At 39.4% G+C, this 21,601-nt stretch overlaps 1 long non-coding RNA gene and 1 pseudogene across 1 annotated transcript in view; one reads left to right on the top strand and one right to left on the bottom strand.

The window, feature by feature from the left end:
• LOC148777846 (uncharacterized) overlaps positions 1 to 21,601 on the top strand; it is a 27,266-nt gene extending 5,665 nt beyond the window's left edge. Inside the window, exons 2-3 of the long non-coding RNA XR_016037442.1 lie at positions 13,258 to 13,284; positions 20,047 to 21,601. This is a non-coding gene — a long non-coding RNA (uncharacterized LOC148777846). The remainder of the gene's footprint in view (positions 1 to 13,257; positions 13,285 to 20,046) is intronic.
• Positions 13,231 to 14,000, bottom strand: LOC148777847 (large ribosomal subunit protein eL15 pseudogene; annotated as a pseudogene).

Here is a 21,601-nt window from a genome sequence, read left to right as displayed (position 1 = left end):
GTTTCCTGCATTGGCAGGCAGATTCTTAATCACTAGTGCCACCTGGGAAGCCCCATAATTGACTTAATAACACTGTTAGTTCCTGGTGCACAACATAGTGGTATGATATTTCTTTACATTACAAAATGCTCACCACAGTAATTCTAGTTGCCATCGATCATCACACAAAGATATTGCAGTATTGAGTGTGTTCCCCATCCTTAAATTTTATCTCCGTGACTCACTTATTTTGTACCTGAAAGTTTGTATCTCTTAATGTCCCTCACCTATTTCACTTACCCCGCCCCCACCTCCATCCTCGATCCCTCAGACAATCACCTATTGCTCTCTGTATCCATGAGTCTTTCTGTTTTGTTGTATTTGTTCATTTGTTTTGCTTTTTGGGTTCCACATATAAGTGAAGTCATATCTAACTTACTGCACTTAGCATAATACCCTCAAGGCCCATCCACATTGTAGGAAATGACAAGATTTCACTTTTCTCTCTGGGTAACATTCCGTTGTATGTATACAAACACATGTAGTGTATCCATTCATCCATCCATGAATACTTAGGTTGCTTCCATACTTGGCTTTTGTGAATAATGCTGCAATTAACATAGGGGTGATGCATTTTCTTGAATTAGGATTTTTGTTTTCTTTGGCAAAATACCCAGAAGTGTGTAATTGCTGAATCATGTGATAGTTCTATTTTTAATTTTTTGAGGAACCTCCATAGTGTGTTCCATAGTGGCTGCACCAATTTACATTCCCAACTACCCTTTTCTTCACATTCTTGCCAATATTTGTTATTTGTTCTTTTTGATAATAGCCATTCTGACAGGTGTGAGGTGATGTCTCACTGTGGTTTTGACTTGCATTTCCCTGATGATTAGTGATGTTGAGCATCTTTTCATGTACCTGCTGGTCATCTGTCTTTGGAAAAACGTCTGCTCGGGTCCTCTGCCCATTTTTTAATCAGGTTGTTTGGTTTTTTGACGTTGAGTTTTATGAACTCTTTGAATATTGTGCATATTAACCCCTTATCAGATATATTTTTACAAATGACTTCTCCCATTCAGTAGCTGACATTTTCTTCTTATTGATAGTTCCCTTCACTGTGCAAAAACTTTTTAGTTTGATATAGTCCCATTTGTTTATTTTGCTTTTGTTTCCCTTGCCTGAGAAGGCACATACAAAAAAATATTTCTAAGACAATATCAAAGATCATATTGCATGTGTTTTCTTCTGGGAATTTTATGGTTTCAGGTGTTAAGTATTTAATCCATTTTGAGGTTTTTTTTTTTTAATGTGGTGTGATAAAGCAGATCGTTTTTATTATTTTGCAAGTAGCTGTCCCATTTTCCCAACACCATTTACTGAAGAAGTTGTCATTTCCCCATTATACATTCTTGTCTCTTTTGTCATAGATGAATTAATCATCTAAGTGTGGGCTCATTTCTGGGCTCTCTGATTCTGTTCCACTGATCTGTGCATCTGTTTTTGTGCCAGTATACTGTTGACTATGCTGTTTGTTTACTATATATTTATAGTTTGAAATTAGGGAATGTGATACCTTCAACTTTCCTATATTCTTATAATAAATCTCCTTTTTTTGTCCTAAGCTAACCTAAGTTGTTTTCTGATCCAAAGAGTTTAATTATTATAGTGGCATTGAAAAGAGTTTAACTATTATAGTAGGTTTTCTGTAAATTCTTGTTAAAATGAAATGTGAAGTTCTTTATAATGAAATCCATTTGTGCTCTCAAAGTTTATACTGTTTTCTTTAAATCTCTCAAATTGAAAAAGGATAAGTGAACAAGTTCAGGGGCATTCTGAAAGACCTTCACCCTAAGCTAAGGTGGTGTTTGCTGATGGAAAATATAAACCAGGCCTGAAGCCAAGTAACACATTCCACCTGCTAGACTTTCCTCTCAGTTCCCTGCCTGAGAACTGAGACTACTCAGTTAGCGTTTCTTGATAGCCTGCCTGAAAGATAAGTTCTTAACTTTTTCTAGTTAGGATGGAGTTTGAAGATTGTGGAACATTTTTATTGGTTTGGTTTAGGCTGATTTATATTTTGATAGAAAAGGCACTGGGGAACAGGGCAAGAGCATCAATCCTATGGTGAAGAGACACGGGTGTCATTATTTGAGCATATTCAAATACAAGTTTCCAAGACATAGGGCTAGTTAATACATTGACACTTACCCTTTCAGAAAGCAGTGTCCATTTCTTTGTACACGTTTTCAAATCTATAGATAGAACTATCATTTTGCTATTTATTTTATATCATTCTTCCTAGTACTGAAAAACTAGGAAATACTTCAGAAAATTCGTAGAAGGCCCAGAATCATTTATAGAGCAACTCCTAGAGTTCAACAGCTTGCGAATGAGTCTAAATATAGTTTATCTGATCATGGTGTCATAATGTACATTTCGGGGATGGCAGCATAGAAGCTTCACAAATGTTTATGTACCTTTTATATAGGGTGAATTTAAACAGGATGATGAAATTATCTCTCATGTAAAATGTCAAAATAATTACATATAAATACTAAGATGTAGAAGAGCACAGTTTATTTCCATCATTAAAATCCCACTGAACAGTTAAATACCATTATTTAACTGCCAGGAGCTATTCTTTATTCTTTCTCAATATTTCTTGAGAATTTATTATCAGGGATACTGTAAAAGTATAAGACACAGGCCCTGTCCTTAAGGAGTTTCGTTGTAATTTTGCTGAGGTTAGACATACAAGTATAAAGCATCATCATTGTTATTTTCCACTAAGAGGAGCAGGATGATGACGTGGAAAATAATATGGGCTTACTTTATTTTTTATTATTAAGGAGAAACTTTGAAAGTCTACAGTTGAAACCACCACAGGAATTGAAGTTTGTGATCCCAAGCATCTTGGTTCCTCAGCCTATCCTGTCCCCAGTGTGACTCGCAGAGGGCATCCCCAGACTGACACATGGATGGCTGTCTGTAAACGTCTGCTGGCAATATGGGCTTTTAAACTTGGTTCCCGTTTTCAGTTCTGCCATGTCATTAATATATGAGCTCTACAAAAACATTAACTCTCCCAACCTCAGTTTCCTCAATTAGTAAAGTGAGGATAAGGATGATAACCTTAGAGGACCATTTTAAGAATTAAATGAGACAATATGAATGAAAATAGCTAAGTAAATGCTTAATATATATCAGGTGCTTGATAAATATTAGTTTATTCTTTAACTGAACTTGAAAGGATTATCTATTTTTCTCATTTTGATCCATTTATAATGACCTTCAGTGAATTTTAAAATTGAAGTTAGCATAAATAAAAATTTAAATTTTAAACCAAAAAAAGAAGAAAACATTTTAATATAAATTTTTTAAATAAAATTGTAGTTAGCTAAAAAATTCAATCATTTTGAGAACCAAAACTCTAATCACTTTAAAACTTAAAGCAATATCTAGAGTTTTAATCAAGTAAACTAGAGAAGGAAAAATAAATAAATATCATTATTTTCCTAGAAAAAACACTATCATTCCTAGGAAAAGGTTGTCATTCCAACTACTCTCTGAATGTAATATCACCTAACATAAGTGACTTTTCCATGTATAAAACAGTTCCAGAGTTTACTTGGGGTTCCATACAGAATGCGAGTATTTCAAAATATACCCTATATTGGACATTTGTTCATGGAAATTATCATTATTTGCTTTGATGGATCGCTCAAAAAGCCTGTTCCAAATCAGGATAATTTGTAGGATGATGTCAATGAGTTTCTTCATTTTCTTTTGACTGATTCCAAAATATAGAAGAATTTGATTTGCATAGAACATAGAAATGGGAAGTTAAGTAATAGTAATTTCTCAGAAATTGACCAACATTGATCAGAGTAACCCTGCTCAGTACACAAATTCCCAGTCTGCTTCCACTTAATTCTATAAATATATATTCCTATGATTGATGTTGGAGTCTTCAGGGAGCTCAGTAAATAGCATTGCTCTTCTCTGTCTAAATTGAGAATAAAGGTCAAGTGTAAGGTAAATGAGGGCTCAAATATCTCCTTGAACTGATAAGGACCAACTGCAGGCTGCAGCTCATGAGAACCAAACTGACCAGTCACGCGAACCCCTCAACTAGGTAGAATTCCCTACTTTGTTGCACAGACAGCACAGGGCCACAAAGGGTCTTGCATGTCTTTTCTGCCTTTATGGCTACCTTCTATCATTTAAAAAAAAAATTAAAGCTATATTTTATGACTGCACTGATATAGTTCAGTTCAGTTCAGTCACTCAGTCACGTCCGATTCTTTGCGACCCCATGAACCGCAGCACGCCAGGCCTCCCTGTCCATCACCAGCTCCCCGAGTTTACCCAAACTCATGTCCATTGAGTCGGTGATGCCATCTAACCATCTCATCCTCTGTCGGCCCCTTCTCCTCTGCCTTCAATCTTTCCCAACATCAGGGTCTTTTCAAATAAGTCAGCTCCTCACATCAGGTGGCCAAAATATTGGAGTTTCAGCTTCAACATCAGTCCTTCCAATGAACACCCAGGACTAATTTCCTTTAGGATGGATTTGTTGGATCTCCTTGCAGTCCAATGGACTGCACTGATATAGATAAAAATATATTAATACTATGTATTAAAACATTTTCATTGGCTTACAAGTTCATTTTTTTTCCCTCTCATTTTAAATTGAGCCAAAACATTTTCAGGGCCCCTGAAACTATCCTGACTCCTGGACACTGGGCCCACTGGGCCTAATGGAGAAATTAGCCCTGGGCAACACACTGGATGAAGTAAATCTTAAATCCTGGAAGAAGCACATACTCTCTGAGCAGCCTTACTTTCAGGAGAGAAGACAAGAAATCAGGCAACCATGCTTCAGTCATTCTTCCTGAATTTACCTATCAGATGTTACTTTTTCCACTCCTGGATGGGTAAAGGAATAGGAAGCTAGGAGTTACACCTTTCTCAGTTCAGTTCATATAAAAGAAAATATTGGTAGAGAAAAGCAGACCTCTCTTAGCAAGCATTTTCTTACTACTGAAATGATTATGTTCACTTACTATAATTTGATAATCCTGGCCTTTATGATTACCCATCTAGGACTTTCCTAATGGTCCAGTGGTTAAGAGTTCACCTGCCAGGGTTGGATCCCTGGTCTGGGAAGATTCTACATGCCTCCAGGCAGCTAGTGGTCCACAAGTACTGAGCCCTCCCACCTAGACCCTGTGCTCCACCATACGAGAAGCCACTTCAGTGAGAAGCCTTCTCACTGCAATGAAGAGTAGCCTCCCACCACCACCAAAACTAGAGAAAACCCGAGCACAGCAATGAAGACCCAGCGCAGCCAAAAATAAATACATTTTTAAAAATAAAAACTAGAAGATTACCCATCTAATTCTTCTTGCTCCAGATTTCATTTTACCAGGAAACTTTCTGATTATAACTATGTGTGCATGCATGCTAAGTTGCTTCAGTCATGCCCGACACTTTGTGACCCACTGGACTGCAGCCCACCAGGCTCCTCTTTCCATGAGATTCTCCAGGCAAGAATTCTGGAGTGGGTTGCCATGCCCTCCTCCAGGGGATCTTGCCGACCCAAGGATTGAACCTGCATCTCCTGCATTGGCAGGAGGGTTCTTTACGACAAGCACCACCTGGGAAGACCAATTATAGCTATATGGCCTCCCATATTTTCCTACCAAGAAAGAGTATATCAAGCAGCTGATAAGGCATACAACCTGCTCTCTGGTTACAGTTATCATTGTAAATTAAAGCATCCTGGTTTACATATTATTCTCACAAGAAATTTATTGGCATGAGAATTCATGGATTTAGCGCATTCATTTAACTGACTTGACTATGCTGTTGAACTAGAAAAGTTGAGGTTCAAAATGTGAACCATTGGGAATTCCCTGGCAGTCCAGTGGTTAGGATTACAAGCTTCAACTGCAGGGTACACAGTTTCCATCCCTACTCAGGAAACTAAGATCCCTCATGCCTCTCAACGTGGCCAAAAAGATCTGAATCATTGATGATTTAATCTAAGGCAACCCTAGAGGACTCCACCTCAGTAGTCAGCAAGTTTTTGTTAGCTGCAGTTCAATTTGCCCATTCTCTAATCACAACATCCTTCACACTACTAAAAATAGTGTATTCTTCAGTTCAGTTCAGTCGCTCAGTCGTGTCTGACTCTTAAATTATAATAAATAGGGAGTGGAGGAAGAAATACTCTGGCAAATTTTTCCACAACTATTGTTTTCCTCCAGTTCTATCCAATGTCATGGGATTAAGAATGCTTGCTTTTCTTCATGGCTTATAATTATGGGGAAATTATTACTAGTTCTGTGTAAAATAAATCATATTCTTGACAACAAATCATCCACAGGAAATTTTCATTTGGTCTTAACTACCTCCATGGCCAGACAAGATGTCAACCTGGATCAAGATAAGGAAGAACTGGTGACACAACAAAAGTTATAATGGAATATGTCAGCAGTTATATATCTCTCATTAAACATATATTGAGAGCCAGTGATGTGCCAGTCAGTATGTGCCTAATATAATTGAAGGCTGCAAAGGATTATCTAGCTGCATGTCCAGGAAGAAAAGGAAACAGATTTTTGTGAATATATATTAGTTTCTGACTCAATGACTGAGATTATTGTCCCCATTTTCACAGGAAATGGAGGCACAGAGAGAAGTAATTTTCCTAAGCTCATATCTAGAAATTGTGATATAATCATGATGCAATCATGACTGAAACCCAAGCCTGTTCAGTTCACTAAATATATGAGTCATTACTCTATGGCAGGCCTTGTGATGGGCATAGGGGCTTCCCCGGTGGCTCAGTGGGTAAAGAATCTGCCTGTAATGCAAGAGACAAGGGTTCGATCCCTGGACTGGGAAAATCCCCTGAAGGAGGGCACAGCAACGCACTCCAGTATTCTTACCTGGAGAATCCCATGGACAGAGGAGCCTAGCGGGTTACAGTCCATGGGGTCTCAGAGTCCCACATGAGTGAAGCGACTGAGCTCGAATGCACACATGCCTGCAGGTGATGGGTACTGAGGATACAGCAGTGGTCTTCCCTTGAAGAACTCCATCAGCTTCCTGCCAGCAGGCCAGTAAACCTACCTACATGGCCACTCATGCTTTCTGCCAGCCCTCCTGGTTCCATGGGAGCAGCATAGCTTTACCTCCTAAGGCTACTTTTCCCCTTGTTTTCTAGACCCCACCACTCATCTTTATTTATTTTTTAACTTTTTGGTTTGAAATAGTTTTGGACTTACAGAAAAATTACAAAAATAGAACAGAGTTCCTATGTACCCTTCACCCAAGCTTCCTCCAGTATTAACAAGCTAAATAACCATAGTTCAATGAACAAAACTGACATTAATGCTGCTATAGTACTGTTAACTAAACTGTGTGTATGTGTGCTCAGTCACTCTGTGGTGTCCAGCTCCTTTGCAAGTTCACACTGTAGCCTGCCAGGCTCCTCTGTTGATGGAATTCTCCAGGCAAGAATACTGGAGTGGGCAGCCATTCCCTTCTCCAGGGGAGCTTCCTGATCAGGAATTGAACCTGGGTCTCCTGCGTTGTAGGCAGATTCTTTACCCTCTGAGCCAACAGGGAAGGGGTTTCTCTGATATTTTCTAATAATTAGATTAAAGTTGTGCATTTTGGGCAAAAATACCACATAGATGGGGTTCCCTGGTGGCTCAGCTGTAAAGAATTTACCTGCAATGCAGGAGACCCAGGTTCCATCCCCTGGGTTGGAAGATCCCCTAGAGAAGGAAATGGCAACCCACTGCAGTATTCTTGCCTGGGAAATCCCATGGACAGAGGAAGCTTGTGGGCTACAGTCCATGGGGTCGCAAAGAGTTGTACATAGTGGCTTTAACAACCACCACTACCACACAGGCCATAGTATGTTCATGTACATCTTATTACTGGTGGTATTAATCTTGATTACTTGGTGAAGTTGATATCTACCAGGTGGTAAAGTTACCATTTTCTTTCCTTTATATTGATAAATATCTTGAGGAATTTACTTTGAGACTATGCAAAAATCCCGTCTTTCCTCAACCTTTCACCATCTGACTTTACCATCTATCGGTGGATCTTGCCTGCAACAATGATTACTGTTGTATTTGTCTAATATAGTTTGGCTATTTTCCTCATTCATTCTACACCTATTAATTGAAAATTTTCTGCAAGGAATAGTTGTTCCTTCTTTCTAATTTATCTAATGATATTTATGTCAATATGAACTCATGGATATTTATTTTACTTTATGGGTTATAATTCAATATTATCATTATTTATTTTGTTTCTCAAGTTATTCAACTTTTGTCATTGGGCGCTCCTTCAGGCTAGTTTCTGTGTCCTTTTGATGTGTCCACTTCGTTTTTCAAGCATTCCCTTATTTTCTGGTTTCACAAGATATCCCAGACTCATCCTGCATCAGCCCTAGAATTAAGCACTTCCCCGAGGAGCCCCAGGTTCCTGTTATTAAAGAATGTTACTTAGGAATTCATCTGGATGCTAGATGTGCTAGTTGCTACCGGATATTATTGCTCCTAGGCCCTTCTAGTGAACAGAGCTAAGGGATCCTATGTATGTATATTAATGCACACACTTTTATATTTCTATCTGTGTATGAGTTTATTTGACATGAGTTTATTCTGACATCATCTAGTGTCAGAAAATTCCAGCCTTTCCCCTCTCCTTATTTATAACATTTTTCTCCAACAGTGAGGAAGCCTGGCTCTCATTGTCTACAATAGAGACATTTGTTGAATCCTAGTGTTCACATAAAGTAATTAGAAAATGCTAACCCATGAAAAGTATGAGAGAAATTTACTAAGTAGAATGGGGTATTTGTGCATTTTTTTTGTTTTCAGTCTTGGAGTATCTAATCTATACACTGTTCACTTGTATTTTTAATATCTTTTTATTGCCTTCTTAATCAGCATTTAAACACCTCAACCCTTTGCTATATGAAGACTATTTCTCATCCTTCATTCTCCTTCCACTTTGTTCTTAGTTCTGAAAGCACTTGAATAATTCTATATTCCCTATCATCATTTCCTCTTATCTTCACTCTTGAAGTCACTGCACTTTGACTTCCATCTTCACTACTCCCCAGAACCTTCGCCTACTTCAGTCGCTTCTAACCTCTGTGTTCCTACAATCAGAAGTCAGTTTTTTGCTTGACATCTCAAAAAAACCCAAAAAACAATACGCTGTTGAGCTCTCTCTTTGACAACAATGGGAAGGAGTCTTCAGTATTTCTGCTACTTATCTGGCTGATCCTTGTTGTTCTTTACAAGTTCCTCTTCTTTCTTTTTTCCCCCTCTTATTTATTTATTTATGGCTGTACTGGGTCTTTTTTTTTCTTTTTAGATCTTAAACATTGATGCTTCCCTGATTCTTTTAGCATCCTCTTCCATACTTACTGTCTGGCTCCTGAATAATCTCAATATATCTAATGATTTATAATTACTATCTGTATGAAAATGACTCTAAAATTTAGAACTGCAATTTAAACATTCCAAGGGAGTAACAGAATTATCTATCCAAATGCTTATTAGACAGTCTTCATCTGAATATATCATAGGAACTTCAGATTCAACATGTTCAATTATCAACCTGACTTTAGACCTGCTTCTCTTCAATAAACCTATTTTCAAAATCTTGAAAAGTCTCTTTCCCTTCACTTAGTCCAAGTCTTCAGATATAAAGAAATTAATCCTTTTCATAATTTGTTTTAAATATTTTTATTAACCATTTTTATTGAAGTGTAGTTAATTTACAATGTTGTGTTAGTTTCAGGTGTAAAGTGATTCTCATATATATGTGTGTATATATATATATTATTTTTCAGATTATTTTCCATTATAGGTCAAGATATTGAGTATGGTTCCCTGTCTACACAACAGGTCTTTGTTGTTTACCTATTTTATATATACTAGTATGTATATGTTGATCACAAACTCCTGGTTTATGCCCCCCCATCCTTTTTTATAATAATAAGTCTATTTTCTTTTTTCTTTTTCTCGTTCTGTCTCTCTTTTTTTTTAAATGCACTGCTCAGCTTGCAGGATTTTAGTTCCCCTAACGGGGATGGAACCCATGCTCCCTGCAGTGGAAGCTTGAAGTCTTAACCACTGGATCACCAGGGAATTCTTATAAGTTTGTTTTCTATGTCTGTGAGTCTATTTCTGCTTTGTAAATTAGTTTATTTGTATAACTTTTTTAGATTCCACCTAGGTATAAGTGATTTCATATGCGTCATTGTCTGTGTTTCATACTTTGTTCAATGACAGTTCTGAAATATGACACATATTGCTAAAAACAACACAATTTCTAGTATTTAAATCATATTAGTCTAAAATTTAAACAAAAAACTGTTATAGCAATGAACTCCTTGCATCTAAACTTCATCTCCTGGAGAAGGAAATGGCAACCCACCCCACTATTCTTGCCTGGGAAATCCCATGGACAGAGGAGCCTGGAGGAGTCCATAGAGTCACAAAAGAGTCAGACACAACTTTATTGTTATTCAGTTGCTAAGTTGTATCTGACTCTTTGTGACCCCATGGACTGCAGCACGCCAGGCTCCCCTGTCCATCACTATCTCCTGGAGTTTGCTCAAACTCAAGTCCGTTGAGTTGGTGATGCCATCTAACCGTCTCATCCTCTGTCACCCCCTTCTCCTCCTGCCCTCAATCTTAGTATCTAAACAACAACATGTTCCATTTAGATTGTATTCCTTTCAGTTCCAAAAGTTAGACATTTATGTATTTCAATTTTGTTTAAAGTAGCAACTAATGAGGAAAATCCACCTCTAGTATTCCTTTAGTTATATGTCCCAAAGTTTCCAAAGCCAAAGATATTTGGACTTCATTTGTGATTTTTATCTCTTTATTACGTTCTTTGTACTTCTCATTGATAAAGTTCCAAGTCCCAGACATTCCAGCTCCTATAAGCCCCAGTTCTCTCTGGACTCACACTACTGCCCTCTTCCAGGCACCTTCATCTCTTTCTTTGATCATTGCAACTGACTCCTAACTGATTTCGCTTCTTCAGTCTTGCTTACCCGCATACAACTAGCCATACCACAAACAGAGCACTCTTTCTAAAATGTAAATCTGCTTTGATCACTTTCCACTTAGAACTCTCCCTTTTGTGCTTCATGACATCATCAAGAAAGTGAGGGGGGAAAAAACCCACAGGAGACATTTTTTGCAAATCATATATCTGATAAGGGGCTTGTAGCTAGAATGTACAAAAAACAATTGCAACTCAATAATAAAAAGATAACCCAATTTTAAAATGGGCAAAGGGGACTACGCTTCTAGTCCAGTGGTTAAGAAACTGCCTTACAATGCAGAGGACTCAGGTTCAATCCCTGGTTGGGGAACTAAGATCCCACATGCCACAGGGCAACTAAAGCTGAGCACCTCAAGGAAAAGCCCACATGCAGCAATGAAAACCCAGAACATTTAAAATTTTAAAAATAAATGGTCAAAGGATCTGAGCAGACACTTTTCCTACGATGGCCAATAAACATATGAAAAGGTAGTCAACAACATTAACTATCAAGGGAATTGTATTAACCCTGTATTTCTGATGCTTTGACATTTTGGGGCCTTGCTGATCCTGAAGAACTGCCCCTCCTGGGATTAGCCAATATTTATAGATAGTAAGGCATGCCTTTCAGCTGCAGACTAAATAACCTACAGCCCAAACCCTCAATCATCTCCTTTATCAGATTCTGATACTCCAGGCTACTATTTCTCTGGAGGTCCAGGTTCAAGAACCAGACAAACTAGGATCAGCCCCTTTAGCCTGAGGCCTATGGAAATTATCCACCTAGCCAATCTTAAACCTGCTTACTCCACCTCACCTGTTCATTCTCACAGAAATCAAGGTAAAAGTTCTTGACTACATTCTCCTCCTCACCTGACTGAACTTGGTGGCTCCTTCTGCCATGACATGGCCTGCCCCCTCCTCTTGAGATCTCTGAGCATTACAGCTATCTTTTCAATGACAATCTGACCTGTTGACCCTTCACACCTGGATAATAAACCTACGTTTTAAAACAAAAATACAAATTGAAAACAAAATGAAATGGCTTGTCACACCCACTAGGATGGCAGTTATCAAAAAGATGGACAACAGCATATGTTGGCAAAGGTGCGAAGAAATTGGAATCCTAATACATTGCGAGTAGGAATGTAAAATGGTGCAGCTGAATGGAAAACAGCTTAGCAGTTCCTCAAAAAGTTAAACATATAGTTATGACATGACCCAAAAATCTACTCCTAAGTATACAGAAAATATGCCCATACAAAATCTTGTACATGAATGTTTACAGCAACATTATTCACAATAGCCAAAAAGTAGAAACAAGCCAAATGTCTATCAGCTGATAGGTAAAATGTATATCTATGCAATGGAATATTATTCATCCATAAAAAGGAATGGGAGCTTCCCAAGTGGTGCTAGTGGTAAAGAATCTGCCTGCTAATGCAGGAGATGTGGGTTTAATCCTCGGGTTGGGAAGATGGCGTGGAGGAGGACATGGCAACCCACTCCAGTATCCTTGCCTGGAGAATCCATGGACAGAGGAGACTGGCAGGCTACAGTCCATAGTGTCCCAAAGAGTTGGACACGACTGAAGCAACTTAGCACTCATGCACGCACTAATGGTAAGGATTAGGTGCTTTTATTATAATACTCCCATGGCCCAGGTTCAATCCCTGGTCACAGAATTGAGATCCTGCAAGCCACACTGCACTGTGTAGTCAAAAGGTAAATAAATAAAATGTTCTTTAAAAAAAATATTGATACATAGTGCAACATAAATGAATCTTGAAAACATGATAAGTAAAAGAAACCAGTCACAAAGTACCACATATTATATTATTCCATTTGCATGAAAGGCCAGAATAGGTAAATATATAGACAGAAAAAGGGAGTAAGGAGTAACAACTAAGCCTTTCTTTTCGTGGTAATGGAAATATTCTAAAATTGATTGTAGAAAGAAATGTACAATTCTGTGAATATACTAAAAGCCATTTGTTGAACACTTTAAATAGGTGATTTGCATGGTTTATGAATTATATTTCAATGAAGTTTTGAAAAAGGAAAACTTTTCAATGGCTTCCCACTGCCCTTAAAATAAAATCTAAATCACTAAGATTAATAATCATTAAGGAATCTGGCTCCAGCTAATTTTTCTTTCTTTTTTTTTTTAAGCAGACAAGAACGTCCTAAATTGTTTATCAGGTAAGAACTTTACAAACATTACGTATACTAGCTGTGGCGGTGGAGCTGGAGAGTATTGCGCCTTCTTCAAGCTGCACAGCGAGAGCCACCAATAGGGTGATGGAACGTGTGGCCCTTGCCGAGGCTGCTGCTCTTTCTGCCTGCAGACGTTAGCCCCCGCATCTCCCTGTGCTTGTGGACTGGTTTGGTGATCCACTGGGTATCAGGGTTTCTTCTGATAGCTTTATGGAATGGATCAATGAGGATAACCCCAACGAATTTGTAAGTAGAATCTTCACCAACCCAGCAGGAATTCAGGACCCTCAGGGCCCCACAGTGGTGGCCAGCGCGCTCCTCCGCAACCGACTGCAGACGTCGAGCAAACTTGAGCTGGTTGACACCATGGTGGACAGGCTTGCCATAGGTGGCACCCTTAGGAACTGGGCGTTTGGCCTTGTAGCCCAGCCTGCGCGCCTTGTCGGGCCGGGTGGGGCGCGTGGAGCGCGGTGCGGAGTCGAGAGCTGGCGCTACCGCCAGCAGCGCACCAGCAGCAGGAAGCGCATCGCGTCCGACTGCTTCTTCCTCCACAGCTCCTGGATGTACTTGTAGGCGCCCCAGTCGGCTCACCCTGATGGCTGCCGCCTGACAGAAAGGCTCCAGCTAACGTTTCTAATGTCATCACTCACAAGGCCTTTTCATCAGTCATTACCCTCCTCTTTTACTCTAATTCTAGACATGCTGAATTGTTTTGTTTTCTTTTTTTGTCATGTCCCTGAATATGTTTGGTAGGTTTTAAATGTCTACAAGATCTTTGACACTCATCCTGTTAAAAAGTTGAAGCATATTTCTCCTCCCCTTCAATATAAAGTAGACTTAGTGACTCACTTCTAATGAGTAGAAAGTGGTAGAAGTGATTTTGCATAGCTTCTAAGATTAGGTCCAACCAGTCCATTCTAACGGAGATCAATCCTGGGTGTTCATTGGAAGGACTGATGCTAAAGCTGAAACTCCAATACTTTGTCCACCTCATGCGACGAGTTGACTCACTGGAAAAGACTCTGATGCTGGGAAGGACTGGGGGCGGGAGGAGACAGGGACGACAGAGAATGAGATGGCTGGATGGCATCACCGACTCAATGGACATGAGTTTGAGTGAACTCCGGGAGTTGGTGATGGACAGGGAGGCTTGGCGTGCTGCGATTCATTGGGTTGCAAAGAGTCAGACAGAACTGAGCGACTGAACTGAACTGAACTGAAGATTAGGTCATTAGGCACTGTGGCCTCGTTGCTCTCTTTTGGGGAAGTTGCCATATTTCAAAGATACTCAGGCAGCCTCGTGGAGAGACTCATGCATAATAATGGGGAACTGAGGCCTTCTGCCAACAGCCATCTGAGTGAGCCATTTGTGGAGCAGATCTTCCAGTCAAACTTTAGCAAGCCTCCAGATGACTGCAACCCCAGCCAATATCTGATGTAACTTCATGAGTGACACTGAGCCACAACTACACGATTAAGTCACTTCCAAATTCCTGACCACAGAAACTGTGAAATACATTTTTTTAACTTGATAATTTTATTTTAGTCTGCAAAAACAAAATCAAGCCAAAAACAAACAAACAAAAACCCTTAAAACAGGCTTTTCAAGTTATGTAAATTCCTCCTTTCCAAGGAAGCAGAGGGTAGACCAGTGTAGGTTATCCCTAGGGCCACGTACATCCTGCTACAGCTGCTTGCCCTTTGTTGGGTTTTGATCCTTCTTTGAGTCATAGTCTGGATCATTTTCCTCATCTCCTTCTTCTCCCCTTTCCTCATCTTCTTCTCTACCGTTTTATCATAATCACCGTCTTCTTCAGTAGCTTCTCCAGTCAAGTATAAGACTGATCTTGGGATTATATATTCATGTAAAAAATTATGACTTTTAAGGTGTGCAGGAAGAATAGCTTCAGCAGCAGCATCAGATCTCCACTCTCAGGAACTTCAGGAGGGACAAACAAATGAAAGAAAGAATATTAGAAACCGTTTTGGTCACAGTACAAACAGACCCAAGTCCCTTGTTTCTGCTTCTTAGTCGTTTTCAAAACGACAGTTCTTTCCTTTTTTCCAGTCTACGTGGCATCTCGTATAACCCATAATTTCTGGTCCATCAGAAGAAAAGGGATCCAAGTCATCTGGTTCTGACCTCATAGTATGTGTCTTAGTCAACACTTCACTTGTGAAATATGCATTGGGTTCAAAGTGAAATTTGAAGACCAAACACATAGCCTGGTCTGTTCCTAAGGACTTCACTTGAGTACCTTGCAAGTGCTTCAGCGCAGGTTTATCATTTTCCTGAAACATACCACTGAGCAAATCAACACTTAAAAAACAGTCAACCAAAATTCAGGAATTCCCTTGAGGTCATCTTTCTCTTTATCGTTTTTCTCATCTTTAATCTTGGCCTTTACTTTTAGCCCCTCCAAAATTTCATCTTCCTCATCAGGTTTCCATTCACATTCTTCTTATGTAGGTTCATAAATGATCTCAAATGGCTTATCAGATAGAGGCTGATAGAGAACAGCATACTTTCCTTAAAGATCATAACTTCCTCACAGAATTTGGCTTCTGTCTGGACACATTTAACTTGAATCCTGTTAAGATATCTCTTGTTAAGAGATAACTTAATACAACATGGCATGCTACCTGTCACCTCAAAGACAAACATCATGAGATGTTTACTTCATTAATATACAGTCATTCTTAGTTTTATCACTTTCAAAATCATTTTTAATGGGCTTTTTAACTATTGATTATTTCCCTCTGCTATTTGCTACCGTAGCATACATCCATGCTGCTGCTGCTGCTGCTAAGTCACGCTAGTCGTGTCCGACTCTCTGCGACCCCATAGACGGCAGCCCACCAGGCTCCCCTGTCCCTGAGATTCTCCAGGCAATAACACTGGAGTGGGTTGCCATTTCCTTCTCCAATGCATGAAAGTGAAAGTGAAGTCACTCAGTCGTGTCCGACTCTTTGTGACCCCATGGACTGGAGCCTACCAGGCTCCTCCATCCATAGGATTTTCCAGGCAAGAGTACTGGAGTGGGTTGCCATTGCCTTCTCTGATACATCCATGAGTTAAATCATTTATACAGCCCGACATACTTAAGTTTAATGATGTCCCATATGGGATCTCTTGTCAATATTATGTCACTAGCACCTGCCACAATGCCTGACATATGGTAAACTATAAATAAATATTTGAGGAATGAATAGTTAAATGAATGAGTGATTGGATGAGGATATATAAGGAGATAATATACATGTAATGAGATAAAGAACCCATGTATGCAGAAGCTGCTATGAGAGTACAGAGGAATGGCATTTAATTCACACCACTCCCTTATGGTGTGAATTTTTGGCAAGTTACTAATTTCTCTCTCTCTCTAAGGGACAGCTTCCTTATGCATAAAATTAGGATATAGCTCTTGCCTCATTGGGTTGTTGTATTCATAAGCTAATACCTAGTAGAAAAAAAAATGATAATAACACTTGGGAATTTAGAAAAGAGCTCCATGAGAAATGAGTATCTCAGTAGAGTCTTTTTTTTTAAGATTTATTTATTATTGGCTGTGCTGGGTCTACATGGCTGCACTCAGGCTTTCTCCAGTTGTGGCAAGTGGGGACTACTCTGTTGTGGTGGGCTGGCTTCTCATAGCTGTGACTTCTCTTCTTGCAAATCACGGGTTCCAGTCTCAAGGCTTTCATAGTTGCTGCATGTGAGCTCAGTAGCTGTGGCACATGGGCTTAGTTGCTCCGCAGAATGTGAGATCTTCCCAGACCAGGGATGGGGCCAATATCCCTTGCATTGCAAGGAGGATTCTTAACCACTGGACCAGCAGGGAAGGCCCTGGGTAGAGTCTTAAAGCATGAATACAAATTAGGCAAAAAAGGTGGGGGTGGGGGGCAGGAGTCAGAAATCTAGGCAGAGAGAAAAGCAGAAAGAGTTTCAGACGTTAGAAGTAGCAAAGTGCATGTAGAAAACTCCATGCAGTTCAGTATCAGCAGAGTATAAAATGCAATGCAGGGAAGTGGCAGAATGTGAAGCTGGAGATGGAAGGTAGGGCTAGTAACATGGAAGACTTCCTACGTTGTATTATGCTTTCGGAATTCTGAAAAAAAATAGGACCATTGAAAGAGAGTGGTTATATTTGCATTTTGAATATACAATTCTGATTAAAATCAATAACCTTCACACCCACTGAAATGCCTATAATAAAAAAGATGGACAATAATAAGTGTTGACAAGGATTCAGAGAAATTGAAACCAGCATGCATTGCCATTGAGAATGTACAATAGGCAGCTGCTTTGGAAAACAGGCAAGCAGTTCCTCAAAAAGTTAAACAGAGTTACCACATGATCTGGCTGTTCCACTCCCAGGAATGCACCCTAGAGAAATGAAAACAATTCATCCTCTCAAAAACATGTGCATGAACATTGGTAGCAACATTATTCATAACAGACGAAAAGTGGAAACAACCCGATGTCCAGAATTGAAGACTGGATAGATAAAATGTGGTACAGCCATACAATGGAACCACAGAATTCGCCCATAAAAAGAAATATTAATTCGTGCTCCAACATAGATGGACGTTGAAAACATCATGCTAAATGAAAGAAGCCAGACATAAAAGGTCACATGTTGTGATTTAATTTATAAGTAAAGTTTACAATAAGAGATATAACGTAGATTAGTGGTTGATAGGACTTTTTCTAGGTTAGGGTGGAATAGGGAGTGACTGCTACTGGAGAAGGAAATGGCAACCCACTCCAGTGTTCTTGCCTGGAGAATCCCAGGGACGGGGGAGCCTGGTGGGCTGCCATCTATGGGGTCACACAGAGTTGGACACGACTGAAGTGACTCAGCAGCAGCAGCAGCAGCTACTGCATAAGGGATTTCTTTTCCAGAATAAAAAAATGTTCCAAACTTAGATTATGGTGATGGTTAAACAATTCTGTGATTATACTAAAACTATTGCACACTTAGAATGGGTGATTTTTATGGTACTATGAAAGATATCTCAAAATATGTCTTTTTATTAAAAAGCCAATACTCTTTCCAACCTATTATTTTGTTACCTGGCTATTACTATCATTATTATATTTTCTGTTCCGTCGCTCAGTCGTGTCCAACTCTTTGCGACCCCGTGGACTGTAGCCTAACCAGGCTTCTCCGTCCATGGGATTCTCCAGGCAAGAATACTGGAGTGGGTTACCGTTTCCTTCTCCAGGTTATTATATTATAGGTTTCTCTTATATAATGTGACAAAACATATATGCTATGAAAGTCATATATTTTGTTTTACAATATTGCCTTTCGTGCATTAAATTTTTACTTCTTTAAAATTTCAATAAAGAAATAGTTTTAAGAGTTCCTAGTCACGTACTTAAACTTTACTACTATTTTTATCATATTGAAATTGTATCATTTCCAGGGCACACTGCAACCATAAGGAACATTGGAGGTGGATTTTCCTTGGATAGTTGGTACTTTAAACCAAGCCTAAAATACATAAATTTATGATTTCTGGGAGCAAAAGAAATAGTCGTAGAATGATATAAATATATTGTTTTGAGTTGAGAAAAAAACATAAATTTTTTGTACGTGAGAAATTATTTGCTACAGCACAGGGAGTATAGTCAATATTTTATAATAACTATAAGAGTATATTCTTTAAGAATTATGAATCATTGTTTTACACCTGAAATTTATATAGTAAATCAACTACACTCCCCACCAAAAGTAAAAGAAGAGTTCTTTGCTACAAAAAAAATCACCACATAATTTTTTTTCCCCACTTAAGGTTACCTTACACCACAAATCCTGAAAGATATTTGCTGACTTTCAACAAAGGGGAGATGACTGCAAAGATTCCTGCCCTCTGATGTGTATGCCTTGTATATAATCTCCTCCCCTTGAGTGTGGACCCAGTGAATATGACAGATTAGATTACTAATCGGTGGCCTTTTGGTTAAACCAACAAAAAGATTAAATTTGGTGTGTGTGTGTGACTCTTTGCGACCTTATGGACTGTGGCCTGCCAGGCTCCTCTGTCCACGGGATTCTCCAGCCAAGAATACTGGAGTGGGTTGTCATGCCCTCTTCCATGGTATCTTCCCAACCCAGGGATCAAACCTGTGTCTCCTGGGTCTCCTGCTTTGGCAAGTGCACAGCACCTTGATTTCAGCCTGCTAAGGCCTTGACCAGTTTAGTTCAGTTCAGTCACTCAGTCCTGTCCAACTCTTTGCGATCCCATGGACTGCAGCACGCCAGGCTTCCCTGTCCATTACCAACTCCCAGAGCTTACTCAAACTCATGTCCATCGAGTCGGTGATGCCATCCAACCATCTCATCCTCTGCCGTCCCTTTCTCCTCCTGCCCTCAATCTTTCCCAGCATCGGGTCTTTTCAAATGAGTCAGTTCTTCGCATCAGGTGGCCAAAGTACTGAAGTTTCAGCTTCAGCATCAGTCTTTCCAATGAATGTTCAGGACTGATTTCCTTTAGGATGGACTGATTGGATATCCATGCAGTCCAAAGGCCTTGACCAGAGGACCCAGCAAACTCAGACAAGACTCCTGACCCATGTGTGTTGTTTTAAACTATAAGTTTGTGATAATTTTTTATGCAGCAATACAACTAATATAGAGGAGATAAGACACGAGCCAACTTCCCTTAGATTCTCTCTTTCTCTTTTTTCAATTGTGGTATTCAACATCTTACTCTGCTTTCTTTTTTTTTTTTTTCCAGCCATGTGGCATGCAAGATTCTAGTTTTCTGCCCAGGGATCAAACTCTTCCCCCCTGCAAAGGAAGCACAGAGTCCTAACCACAAGACCACCAGGAAATTCCCTGCCATCTTATCCATTTTTAAGAGTGCAGTTCAGTAGTAAGTTTATTCACATTGTTGTAATACAGATCTCCAGAACTTTTTCATCTTGCAATTCTGAAACTCTATTCCCATTAAACAACTCCCCTTTTCCTCTCCTCAGCCTCTAATAACCACCATTCTACCTTCTGTTTCTATGAATTTGACTACTCTTGATACCTCATTCAAGTGGAATCATACCATATTTGTCTTTTTGCGACTAGCACATTTCTCCTAGCAAATTCCTCAAGTTTCACCCATGCTGTAGCATGTGACAGGATTTCTTTCCTTTTCAAGGCTAAATATTTTATTGTGCATATGAGACAGCAGGGAGCAAGGCACAACCTTTAAAAGAATGCCAGAGCCCGAGGACATGACATAAACTGGTTAAAACCAACTAAGTCCAAGATGCAGACGAGTCGACTTCCACTAGACCTTGAGCCTCAGTATACATTCACTGTAACACATCAGGATACTAAATGACACACCCACAGGTGCCATGACAGTTCCAAGGCCACCATAAAAGGTCAAATAGTAGGTGGTGGCCCAATTCTTGGAAATCCCCACCCCTTCCCTAAAATAGCTAGACTACTCCTGCCCACCTCTATAAAAACTGATTACCTATACCCGGGTGCTTTCTGAGATGGCCACACTCCATCTATGGAGCGTGTATCTCCCTGAATAAACTTTCTTTCACTTTACTATGGTTCGATCTTGAAGTCTTTTCTATTCTCAAAGCCAAGAACCCACACTTGACAGAGGTCCCAGGGACTTGACCATCCTCTTGTGCCCCACTTTCTTTCCTGCAATATACCCACCACATTTTGTTTATGTGTCCATCTATCGATAAACATTTAGTTTGGTTCCACCTCTTGACTATTGCAAATAATGGTTCAGTGAACATAGGTATGTAAATATATGAGATCCTGTTTTCAAGTCTTTTGGATATATACCCAGAAGTTGGATTGCTGGATTATACAGTAGTTCTATTTTTAATTTTTTGAGAAACTACCATTATGTTTTCCACGACAGTTGCACCACTTTATATTCCCACCAATAACACAGTGTTCAAATTTCTCCACATCTTCCCTAATGCTTGTTACTTTCTGGGGAGTTTGTTTGTTTGTTTTCTGTTTTGCTTTTTTGGTTGCCGCATCCCTCAGCCTGCAGGATCCGAGCTGCCTAACCAGGTAGGAATCCCATGCTCCCTGCAGTGGAAGCAGAGTCCTAACCACTGAACTGCCAGAGAATTACTATTTTCTGTTTTTTTTAATAATGGCCATCCTAATGGGTATGAAGTCATATGTTACTCTTGTTTTGATTTGTATTTCCCTGGATTAGAGATGTTGAGAATCTTTTCCTGTGTGTGTTGCTTATTTTATATCACCTTTGGAGAAAGGTCTATTCAAATCCTTAACCCATTTTTAAATAAATAACT

Source organism: Moschus berezovskii, chromosome 5, assembly GCF_049115385.1.
Source record: "Moschus berezovskii isolate FMDL1 chromosome 5, NW_MosBer_1.0, whole genome shotgun sequence".
In the NCBI taxonomy this organism is placed as follows: domain Eukaryota; kingdom Metazoa; phylum Chordata; class Mammalia; order Artiodactyla; family Moschidae; genus Moschus; species Moschus berezovskii.
This window is presented reverse-complemented; position numbering and strand designations above follow the sequence as displayed.